The sequence below is a fragment of the Labeo rohita genome, unplaced genomic scaffold, assembly GCF_022985175.1.
Source record: "Labeo rohita strain BAU-BD-2019 unplaced genomic scaffold, IGBB_LRoh.1.0 scaffold_92, whole genome shotgun sequence".
Classification (NCBI taxonomy): Eukaryota; Metazoa; Chordata; class Actinopteri; order Cypriniformes; family Cyprinidae; genus Labeo; species Labeo rohita.
The window spans coordinates 11,226-24,271 of NW_026129876.1; the positions used below are offsets into that span (position 1 = coordinate 11,226).

Sequence of the window (13,046 nt, forward strand, 5' to 3'; positions counted from 1 at the left end):
ATGGGCACAGCCATTGATAAAGACACGCTACTACTGGAAACTTCCATTCTTTGAACAGAAGTGTGAAAAGGTCTATACTGTATGTTTAAATTTGGTAGCTTCAGAAGCTGCTAAAATAAACAAAATCCCTTCTTCCAAATATACTTGAAACTTACATAGAGACTACAGTGAGCAAGGTAATGTGCCTCAACTTGACCATTTCAGTGCACTTTTAGTAATTGTTTTGATAGAGGGGAACAAGATACAATTCTAATTTTAACATTATGTCTTCTTCAGACATTGTTCTTTAAATATAATGAGTATCGACTGTATACAAAGTGACCAACATTTGGTTTTCAACCACTGAAAATGAAAATTCTGAAAATTCAACAATCTGGACATGGAGCCTCATTGAGGTCCCCATATCTCTGAGACTGAACAATGTAGGGGCTTGAAAATTAAGATTATAAAAGAAAGGTTCATTAAAAACTAGAATCTAAAATCATATGGCGATATCTTTAATACTTCTTGTGTTATAGGCACGCAAACTTTGGAAAAAGAATGTTTATGGCATTCAGACAGGTATGTTCAATGCAGTTGTCTTGACAGAAGGAAATGAGATACATCTTTAGTTTCAACATTATTTGTTCTTCAGACATTCTTCTTCAAAAGAAAAGAAGTCTCAGATTTTTGACATTTGTTTTTTGATTACTGAAAATGTGTACAAGCCAACGATTTACTGCTGGAGCCATATTGAAATTCCAGTATTTCTGGAACCAAACCATACCGGGCCTTAAAAATGAAGATGCCAAACGGAAAGTTTGTTAAGACCCAATGTCTAAAAGGGCATTAAGATATAAATTCTTCTTGAGTTACACGCCTGCAAACTTTGGAGTATAAACTTGAAAAGTGCTGTTTCCCCATATTTGAATGGTCACCATTGGCACATAATGTAACTAAGACTGCTAAAGTCAATAGATTTTACTAATAGAACTACCAATCTCTGTGTAAAAATAACATTAGAGCCATAATTTTTACAACTTTTACAGATAGACTCTACGTCCCCAAGTGAGTTGGTAGTACTCGCATTATCACAGAGGAGTTAAATTAAAAATTCTCACCTGAGATTCAGTTACAGGAGGGTAAAAATTACTTTAAAAAGATGGATATTAAAAAAAAGCATTATGTTATTTTTACACATCTTTACAGATTGTAGGTATAATAATCTTCCCTAGTTACGCTACTGTTTTTCTGTATACATCCACAAAATTTACATGAAATATTAAGTTAAGCATAAACACTCCAGATAAAATATTTGTTATTAAAGCATCAACATTCACAAACCACTGTTATTTTTAACTAAAAGCAACAGGCTGCTGAATTTTTAATTTTTCTGCATTCCATTTTTTTTCCGTTTAAATTTTTAACTCATTTCTAATGGTTAAATTAAATTTTATTAATCAAAGAGCATGTCTAATTAATTAAAATCATGAAACTTATAAAATTTCGCATCAACTGAATATAGGTCTAACTAAAATGACATGTTTAGGTAAAAAGTTTTTTTACCCTCAGAAATTGTGTGTTGTGTATTTAAAATGTTCTGGTTATCAAATGAAGGCATAAAACATTAATTTCATTTATCTTTTAATTATTGAAAATTAAGCAATTTTTTTTTGGAAAAAAAGGGGAATGTACTATTAAAATTAAAACATGGAAGAAATATTGTGTGATTACACCCTAAAAAATAATGTTTGGTTCATTTTAGTAGTAGTACTAGTAGTAGTAGCAATAGTAGTAATAGTAGTAGTAGTAGTAATAGTAGTAATATTAGTGATATATTTCTGGCACAATGTCTTTAAGTTAAACCAGACTTTTATTTTGAGGGGTTGCCGTGTCTACCTTTACATTTCTGTGTGTACATGATATGACACTAGTTTCCTAAAATGGAATGGTCAAATGCTGAAATCACCACGAGCATCACGTGCACTTCAGTGTGTGAAGTAAACAAAACCGCTCGTCGGCTCCATTCATTAAAACACCAGAACATGCAGGATTCACATTTAAATGGTATTTTTGCAGTGTAATATTTACAGATATTAGTCCATATTGCAGTTTGATTTAAGCATTGTAATGACCTACTTTTGATTAATTCATTCAATCTTTGACAAATTCCGTGACATTCTGCGTTATTTAGTAAATTACGTTTTATGACTGGCTTCCGCGATTCCATCCGCATTTTCTGCATTGCGGAAATCATAGGGCCCTAGATTCTCTAATTTTCCATCGCATTCCAGAAATGAACATTTAATCGTTTTTGTTTTATATTAGTTGTTCTTATTGCTTTTGTGCAATACATGAATAGCAATTCATTTGTTTTAGATATTTCATGTTTAGATAGTTCTATTTTGCAGGAGTCCCACAAATCATTTTATTCTATCACATAAGATAGATTTCTATTTGCATAATTATGTGCCCGATAACCGATATGCAGAACCAATATTTATTTACTGTTATAAAGTAAATCAGTGACTGAGTGAATTAAGTCCATACTTCACTTTGGTTTTTCGGCCTTTAAGTCATCTTAAAAAGTGTTGAAAATTAGCAGTCTTTCATGTTAAATTTAATCTTTTACAGCAATAAAAACATTTTATTTATAAAATGCATCAGCTGCAACACTAATAAGCAAAATAAATGTAGAATGTACACTCTAAAAAGTGCTGGGTTAAAAAATAACCCAACCTTAACCCAGCCGCTGGGTAACTACTGGACAGAACACGCGTTGGGTTGTTTTGACCCAAGTGCTGGGTTTAACCATTTGACCCAGAATGCTGGGTTGTTTATTTGACCCAACCAGTGGGTCAGGTTAACTGTGTTGCTGGGTTAAACATAACCTAATCATTGGGTTATTTTTTGTCTTATTGCCTTGCTACCTTTATATTTACTAATAATAATAAATAATCACAGAAGAATGTAAAATTATTATTGCTTTTCTGTAATACAGTTAGAAAAACACAAAAAAACTGTAAACATCAATTTAACGAGTTTTATTACTTTTTAAAACAATTTTCAAATGGGTGCAGCTGTAAAACATTTTATCCAACCATTACAGACGCACAAAACAACAATTTTAGTAGATCAGTTACTTTAAAACACAAAACTGTGTAAACTAGGCACTGTAGATTCTGATTCTTTGTCAACATTGCAGCAGCAGAACACTCAAAAATGAATGATTACCACACGAGAATCATTCCAAACATTGTGCGATTAAAACTAAGCCAAACAAAGTGTCCACCAGACAATACATATTTACAAGACAATTTAAAACATGTTACAATTGGCCAGAAAAAAACAGTTGGTTTTAAAAAAATAAATAAATAAAATTCACACAAGTCAGTAGCTTCAGTGGCACGGCCCGTAACAATGGCGAAGGTCTGGGATGTCGTTGTCTCATCCCCAAGGCACAAATCCACCATGCTGGTCCCCACCTGTTAAATATACGACACTTAGTCTTGAAGACACTTAGGCCTTAAAATATACTCATTTTAGAAGAAAATTTCAAACTACACATTTTTAGTCTTTTACATCTGAACACTTCATACAGTGGTGGCCAAAATGATTGGAACGCTAGTATTTTCACCAGCTAAACAGTTGTTTTAAGTCAGTGATTTCTATTTTTTGCTGTAGTGTGTCAGTGGGAAGTATAAGTTTCCAAAAATTCATTATATATATATATATATAGAAAAATTAAAACATAACTTACAGGTTTGCATGTCAATTAATGACTTCCAGACTTCTGTGGTTGTGGTTCTGTGGACCCTTCCTCCAGAATGGGCAGGACTTTGAAAGCACTCTCCCCTTTAACGTCTAGACCATAAGAATAATACAGTGCAAATTGTGAAACTTATCTCATAATCAAAACAACACAGTGAAACACTTTCATAGGAAAATTTTCTATAGATTGACATATTATAGGAAATACTTTACCTGAAGTCATGTCACCCAGCTCTTAATACACCTTTCCATCTTACAAATGTAGCCCAGTCTACAAAAAGTCTGCCTCTGGATGTAGCTTCCTGAAGTCTTGTGAAATCTGATCAAATTTGAAAAAAAAAAAAAAAAAAAAAAAAAACACACATACAAATGTGGTTAAATAAGTAACTATGTATAATACCAGTAACTATGGTTATTTTAATGAAAAGATCAAATTCTAAAACAAATCATGGTTATTGAATGTTACTGAAAGATATAACTTACCTTCAAAGGTTTTAACCAGGGTATCAAGCTGCCTTTCCTTCAACTTCTCTATTACAAAGCTGTCCATCTGCACCAGCAAGAATCTCACATATTTAGAATGAAATTTCAGATTTAGAAAATTAGAATTTCACAAAACTGTTTTTACAATGATTTATTTTAAATAGAAAGCAGGTTAATGCGTTTACACGCAAAACAATCGTTTAAACACAGATCAGGTGAACACGTGATTCTCCGCAGTTTCTGATTAAATTGGTCGGGTTTTCTCTAACATGCCCTCGCGCGTGAACAGGCAGCATCTGGGTGGAGGAGTGGACGGAGCGGGCGCGGGCGCATTTAGGGGCAATCATCAAGTATATTTAAAAGAAGCCCGCGCAACTGTTCTGACCACATCACTGTCGTTACCGGGTGTTTTTAAGGAATATTTGCATATACGCACATGCGATCAAATTAGCTATTCATGTGGACTGTCATGATTTTGGCTAATGCAGGACACTACTCGATGCGCAGCAGAGGGGATTAGAAGTGGGTACACGCAAAGCCAACTGATAAAGAAGTGGGTATAAGCCGTGTACCTGTGTATACCCGGCACTACACCACTGCTTACACACCACGAGAGTTAAAGTAAGGTGAATAGCGGAGCTAATGAAGTTACTTGAGGAAAAAAAGAGCGCGAAAATGCACAACATAAAAATTACGGATCTATCGTTGGATTCGGCACGTCGGAAACATTGATTTGAAAAAATATGCCCTTAAAAGATCAATTTTACATAAAACATTACAAAGCCATACAGTATTCAGACTGTAACTGAACTTACCCCGTATTTCTAACTTATGTCTGTCTTCATGAAGCGTTAAAAATGGACAGTACTGATAAAAAAAAGGATGTGTACTGTATATAAATAAAACTTTGCACACACACACACACAACTTTTATTTAACGATAAAGCGATTGTTGAGGCAATAAAGTACCTCACTATAGGCTGCTATAACGTTCGTTAATCATTCACAGAATAAACGCTAACCCCGCACAGAGACATATCAAATTGCATTAAACAGTGAAATCACAGTGCTCTAAACCACAACTTATTAAAAAATAAAGGTAAATAATCATATAATCATATTAACTTACCGTATAATCCTGCTTGCTGCGAATTTCGTGAGCGCCTGACGAGGAGACGAGTGAAGAATCCAGAAAGTTAGATGAAGTGGAAAAATAAACAAACCGGCTGGGTTAAAATAACCCAACCCGCGTGTTCAATGGTGAGATTCCATTTGACCCAGCATGATCAACCCAACTGTGTGTTTACAGTACCTCAAACAACCCAGAATTTTGACCCAGCACAATTAACCCAGCAATGTGTTTAAAGAAATAACCCAGCACTTTTTAGAGTGTAGAATGTTTTCAAATGGAGAAAATAAATAAAGGACAGGAGTCAGATCAACTTAGTTTTAAACTACAGTTTACAGGCTGTTTAATAGGCTAAAGAGTGAAGAATTCACTGGATAATGTTAATTCACTGAATAATATTCTCTGGAATATTGGAATATAACAAACAAAAAATCGTATTTTATAGTATTTCTCAACTGGTACGTTATATCAGAATTACTAATATTGTTTCCGTCGTTCTATTATGAAATGCCTGCTGACAGCGCGGTTTATCTATGCATTTACATAGAATACTTAAACTGTGATCGCTGGCAAAGATAATAAATTTCCACATTGTATATATTTAGAAGTGTATTAGAAAAATAATGGTTCTATAGTAAATGTTGATATAGTTGAGAGTGTTTTAAACAAGTGAATCTTGTTAAAAGTTACATGCGGTGGCCAGCGCATCAACCCCGTGAGTGAACGTAGAGCCTTGCATTTCAGCCCGACTTTTTTTACGCCCCTATAGGGCCGGGCTTCGAGGACAATTTTCAAGTCATAGCTCAGACACGGGCCGGGCTTCGGGTCTGTTTTTCGGGTCTCCTTATTTTTATATTTTTGACATCCACAATTTATGGTGATGAAAAATTCCCCGCTGGTGGAAACAACACGAGACTTCACTTTCGCTTTTTTTTAGACCGGCTCGGAAGGCATTTAGTGTCTCCATCAGCAGCATCAGCGAGCGCGCCTTCAACGCAGCTGGAAGAGATCCGCGTTCAAGTGCACGCAATAGGCTAAAGCTTGCTGCAAAGCACAGGCAAAAGTAATTATCATGAATGCGTCGAGGGGAAAATAGTAAGGAGATTTTTTAAATTATTTATTAATAAACAGGTGTTTTCTGAGTCAGTGATTTCAGGATAAATTTGCCGATCTGGACTCGCCATCTTCTATTTGGACGCGCCTTTAGAGAGAAAAGCATCATTACAGATTACATAATGAGAGTTTTTGTTTTTGAATTGATTTATTTCGTTAAGTAATAATTTTGAGCTTTCTATATGTATATTTATCATGTCTTTGCGGTTTGTATTCGCTGAGTGTCGGTTTATTGTTGTGAAAGCGCATAATGATTGTTTTATAAAGGCACCGTTTGCAACGTTTTGTTGATATTGTGAGTGCACACAAATAAAAGTAGACCCTTTACAGTTCCGAATGATGTATTACTCTACCTTTATGAACAAAAATGACGGAATAATTCAATTGTTTCCACTGAAAGAAATGTGATTAGTGATCGCGCTGGCGCTTCAGTGTCCTGGAAGCAGCTTTAGCTTCCACTCTCCGCACAAAGCATTGGGTACGTGTCTAATAGCGCACATTTATCCGAGTTTAACACTGAAACTAACATTGCTTTATACTTTAAATAAAGTTGACAAATAACAGAAAAGCAAGGAAGAAGGATCTGCTTTACCTTTGCACGCCGTTGTTGTCGGGTCTCCCCTCAGGCGCGCTGCAAGCGCCCAATTCTCAAAACACCCACAAGATGGCGGCGTTTATCGGTGAACCCGATATTACAAAACCGATAACCGATTATGGTAAAATGCTTAAATATCGGGAAAATATCGGTAAATCGATATATCGGTCGATCTCTAGTATGTATGTATGTATGTATGTGTATAATACAGAGCTGAGGTCAAAAGTTTACATACCTTGCAGAATCTGCAAAATGTTAATTATTTTACCAAAATGGGCTCATACAAAATGCATGTTATGTTTTTATTTAGTACTGACCTGAATAAGATATTTCACATAGAAGATGTTTACATATATTTCACAAAAGAAAATAATAGCTGAATTTATAAAAATTACCCTGTTCAAAAGTTTACATACGCTTCATTCTTAATACTGTGTTGTTACCTGAATGATCCACAGCTGTTTTTGTTTGTTTGTTATTGTTTTTTCATAACAATTAAGTATATTTGTAAGCCATTGCTAATCCACATACAGTATAGAATACATTGTCTAAGAAGCCACATCAGATTACAAAAACACTCGACTCACGCTGTGAAGTAAAAATAATTTAGAATGTTCTGTTTTGTTGGACAACAAGTTTAGAAAGGCTTATTGCATTTCACTAGAAGAGAAGATTCTCTGCAAGTGTTGCTTTTTCAAATATAAACGGGGAGGCGTTTCCTCATCTCAGCACGTGAAATCACGGGCACACACAGAGCAAATTTCGAGAGAAATAAAACAAGGAAATTATTTAAATACAAAAGCGGAAAACCACAATTCACAAACGCGTATTGAACCGTGGATGTCGTACCGAATGGTTCGATATTATGTTGAGTATTGTGACATCCCTAATGAATACTCCTACAAAAAAACATTGAATTTACACCAAACTTTGTCAACATGATGCCAACATACTGAAGATGTTAAATTGACCAGATTTGGGATATCTTGAATGGTTTTAACGATTTATTAAAGTAGCAGTAAAAAACATAACCATAATTTTCTTATATCTTTAAAATGCAGCATCCTAACACTTCAAAACAAGGATGAACACAAGATGAACTTATAAGATAAGGATTTTTTTAAACTCTAATCCTATTACCTTAATCTCATTGTATCAGAATGACTTAAAAGCATTTTGCTTTTAACCCTTTCATTGCTGTAACCCTTCAATCCAAACTGCCACAGGGTTACTGTCAATGCATGTGCCCGCTGGCCACTGTTTTCCTGACGGCACCAGGGTGGCGGTTGCGCTGGCGGCAACAGTCAGTTATAGAATATTTAGCTCACAAGTTACTGAAAACATATGGTTTTTCATTAATGGCCAAACACAAGCTCCAGCACAAGAACCAACAAGATTTTGGTTGAAGAGGTGAATAAAAAGAATGTGTAAGGGACCAACAGGATTAAATATTGTGATTTATCCCACAGCAAGCACCTAAAGACCACAGAAGTGCCTTTACCAGTGTCCGTCTCTTTAACCTCTTTTTTTGCCAGTGAGCCTCTTTCTGAACACATAAAGACTTGACTAGCATTAGCACTGAGTTTTTTTTCTTCGAAGGGGAGTAGGGCTGGGCAATAATTCGATAACGATAATTATTGCGATATAATTTTCCTCGATAAAACGATATAAAGAGTTCGATAAATGTTCAATATAATTTTTATGTGCCAAAAGCGGAACGAAACAGCGCTACTCATTTGAATCGTGCCACACGGACCGTTTATCCAATCAGACCAAAGTTCAAACTGCGCAAGCTTACTAAAGAAGATGCATTTATTATCTCGATACGGCGCGGACGCCCCTGGAAAAACAGAGCCGAAAACCAGTCAGTATCTGGTGTGACCAACATTTGCCTCACGCAGTGCAACACATCTCCTTCGCATAGCGTTGGTCAAGTTGTTGATGGTGGCCTGTGGAATGTTGGTCCACTCCAATTGCTGTGCGAAGTTGCTGGATATTGTCAGGAACTGGAACACGCTGTCTTATATGCTGATCCAGAGCATCCCAAACATGCTCAATGGGTGACATGTCCTGTGAATATGCTGGCCATGCAAGAACTAGGATGTTTTCAGCTTCCAGAAACTGTGTACAGATCCTTGCATCATGGGGCTGTGCATTATCATGCTGCAACATGAGGTGATGGTCGTGGATGAACGGCACAACAATGTGCCTCGGGATGTCGTCACAGTATCAATAAAATGCACCTGTGTTCGTTGTCAATAACATATGCCTGCCCATACCATAACCCCACTGCTACCATGGGCCACTCAATCCACAACGTTGACATCAGCAAAGTCAGGTCGAGACCCTGATGAGGTAGACGAGTGGTTTCTGACAGTTCTGACAGTGCAGAAATTCTTTGGTTACGCAAACTGATTGTTGCAGCAGCTGTCCGGGTGGCTGGTCTCAGACAATCTTGGAGGTGAAGATGCTGGATGTGGAGGTACTGGGCTGGTGTGGTTACACATGGTCAGCAGTTGTGAGGCCGGTTGGATGTACTGTCAAATTCTCTGAAACACCTTTGGAGACAGCTTATGGTGAACAAAAATGAACATTCAATTCACGGGCAACAGCTCTGGTGGACATTCCTGCAGTCAGCATGCCAACTGCACGCTCCCTCAAAACTTGCGACATCTGTGGCATTGTGCTGTGTGATAAAACTGCACATTTTAGAGTGGCCTTTTATTGTGGCCAGCCTAAGGCACACCTGTCTAATCAGCATCTTGATATGCCACACCTGTGAGGTGGATGGATTATCTCGGCAAAGGAGAAGTGCTCACTAACACAGATTTAGACAGATTTGTGAACAATATTTGAGAGAAACAGGCCTTTTGTGTACATAGAAAAAGTCTTAGATCTTAGATCTTAGTTCAGCTCATAAAAAATGGGGGCAAAAGCAAAAGTGTTGTGTTTATAATTTTGGTCAGTGCAATTATAGTATGTATGTATTTGTGATTAAGCTTATATATTAAGTATATATATTATAATATTAATCTTATTTATACTGAATGTTTTTAGACTACCGTTTTTCATACAAATAGGCTACCTATAAAACCATGTAGTTATATTTTTACCATGGTATTGAGGTACTGTTATTTTGATTTTAACTGTTTATCACGATTTAAAATGCATGCTACTATGGGAGACCAATGCTTAAAAAAAAAGAAATAAAAAAATGAAAAAAAGAAGAAGTGGGTCAGAATAAATTTAACCATATAAAACTGAGGTTGCTGCAATTTTTTACAGATGTTACTGATTGATAATGAATAAATTTACCTCTGCATCCTCAAACTACTATCAAATGTGCATTTCTAAGAGACAGAAAAGTGATTATTTAGATTATTATATTATTATTATTATTTATATTTATAATAATAATTATTAGTAGCAGCAGTAGTAGTAGGAGTAGTAGTATCATCGTTATAATTATCAGACAACCCAAACCTGGTTCTTGATTTGAAACAATATAACTCATTAGAACATGCAGAAATTATTTTTTTCTATTTACATATTTATTTTGTTAAGGAAAATGAATGGTCTGGTTTCTACAACTTTCACTTTGGAGCAAAAATCTGACTTTAAACTTGAAAGAAATAAAGATTTGACATTTGTTGTGATAATTATCGATATCGACTGATATGAAAAAAAAAAAAATATTGTGATAATTTTTTTTGCCCATACCGCCCAGCCCTAAAGGGGAGACTGAAAAAGTAACAGTACACAAAATTAGTAAAAGCTCCTTGCTTGGTGAGAGTAATTTAAAACCAAGGACACCCCACTAAAAGCTTTATCTTTCCACAGCTTAGAGCAACTGACAGATAATTGATTCGTCTGAATGAGCACTGCTCTAACCGAACATACAAAAGAAATCATCTGCACATTAGTGCTAAACTCTTCACTCAAACTCACAAATCATCTAATCAAACTGAATAAACATTATCTGAATAATGCAGCGCTAACAATGCCAGTCTGTATTTTTCCCAAAAAACATATTAAATTTAGGAAACACTAAAACTAAGTATGAGACTCAAATGATATGTTGAATACATGAATGAGAATGGCATGCTATGCAATGTATCATATCATCTACATTTAAGGTGTGAACAACATGTACTACAAAAACACAGCATAAACACATGATTCATACAGTCTTTTGAGAATATATTTCTTAAAGAGCTGCAGATAATAACACAGTCCTGACATAAACGAAAACCCACTGACCCTAAGCCACTTCAACACCATACAGTAGCTGAGCATTTAGGACTTCTGGAGCTCAGCTTGTTTGTGCAACAATCTCTTAACATTTAAGCGCAACTCCTTCCTAAAGCATTCCCAGCCCTCACATTTCCATCCTCCAACTAGTGAGAGGAAACTGATGTTTCACAGAGGCTATGGTAAGAGCTGATGGAAGGGGGAAAAAGGTAAATTAGTTATCCGAGCACCCTGGGCACCTTTATAAGAGCTATCAATTTATATCAGATCCTCACACTTATAAAACCACAGTCTGGCTGCCAAATTACTTCAGTGAGGATATGTGTGTTTGGAGTAGGAGGTTGTTGCATGGAAGGGAGTTGTCAAAGCTTTGGAGTTGTAGTGGCCCTTACAGCTTATCTGCTGCACTGCTATGCCTGATGGATGCAGAAGCCATTACAAGTTCACTGCACATTATTTTGAATGAAAAATATGAATAGCTGGTGCAAAACAGCGATGTGCTGGGTATATAATACAACAACACTGCTCTTCATTGGCTTTGGTACATCAAAGTACAGCAGAGTGTTTTGTGTTGGAAAATAAGATCCACCGCAATGACAAGCTACTGAAACAACAAATGATAATGACTGCAATTGCCATGATGAGGATGAACAAATGGGATATGACTGCAAGTGTGTCTGTTGAACTGAGTGGGGCTTCACTGTGCCTTGAGACAGATTGTTTCCAAACTGTCATATGCTGCCTCACGTCAAAAATAATCATCATGTAATAAAAACAGACACGCAAAATCTGTAAACCCAGTGTTACGCTGTTTTTTTTCATGCTGTCAGTATTGTGCAATATCTACATTTTTTAATCCAAAAGAATGCAAAATACGTTATTTAAAACTCGCCAGCCATAACTGGAGCGCATACAAAAACGGTTTGGTTTAACTTCAAAAGTGAGGCTTTATATTGCGTTTCTAAGGACAAATAAACAATGCGACCAACTCTGTCATAACAACAACTACCTTTACTTCCTACTTTTACCAATACAGCCGGCTACCACCCATTTTTCCATGGGCAGATCTCATATTATAGAGCATTACCAAACCATATGACGCCTGCTCATTGCATGGACACGTTAACACTCACATCTCGAGGTTAACGCACTTCAAATAGTCTCTGAGCCCTACCATTTTGAGTGGCATGGGATTTCTACTTACATTTAACCACTCTGTCCGTCGTGGATAACTTCGGATCATCATTTGGTTTGTTTTCAGACATTTCCAGTCAAATGTGTCGAATCTCTCTGAAACTGTTCTTGAAAACGATCCGACGTACTTCCTTGCTGAATAACTCAACTCTTCCTCGAACGGGAGACGGCAGTGATATCTCTCGCTTGTATCACTGGCCAAAAATACTTGCAACAGTGTGACAAATTTCAGCGCTGTTACTGTAGCTCTGTTTGATTTACTGCAACACTGTGTCAAGTTCTCAGCGAGCGCAACCAAACCTTACAACCACAAGGAGCACGCCCACTATTCTGATTGCGCATCACATTGGTGGAGAGCACCCTCCCGCTTTGTAGATGCGCCTCCACTATGGTCTACTGTGATGTCAATCATATGTTTCTGTGTAATTGTAACGTTACAATTCTGTACTGGACTCCGACGAGGGGAGTATAATAACAGTTTTCACTAAACATTTTCACTACTTTGACTACTTTGGGGAGAATTTGTTTGTT

General features: G+C 36.3%; 1 long non-coding RNA gene across 1 annotated transcript; it reads right to left on the bottom strand.

Annotated features, from left to right (window-relative positions):
* Positions 1-3,049: 3,049 nt before the first annotated feature.
* On the bottom strand, positions 3,050-12,830 carry LOC127162383 (uncharacterized). Its single transcript, XR_007827331.1, has 4 exons — positions 4,234-12,830; positions 3,964-4,069; positions 3,740-3,843; positions 3,050-3,464 (listed from the first exon to the last, which is right to left on the bottom strand). It is a non-coding gene; the product is annotated as an uncharacterized LOC127162383 (long non-coding RNA).
* Positions 12,831-13,046: the final 216 nt, after the last annotated feature.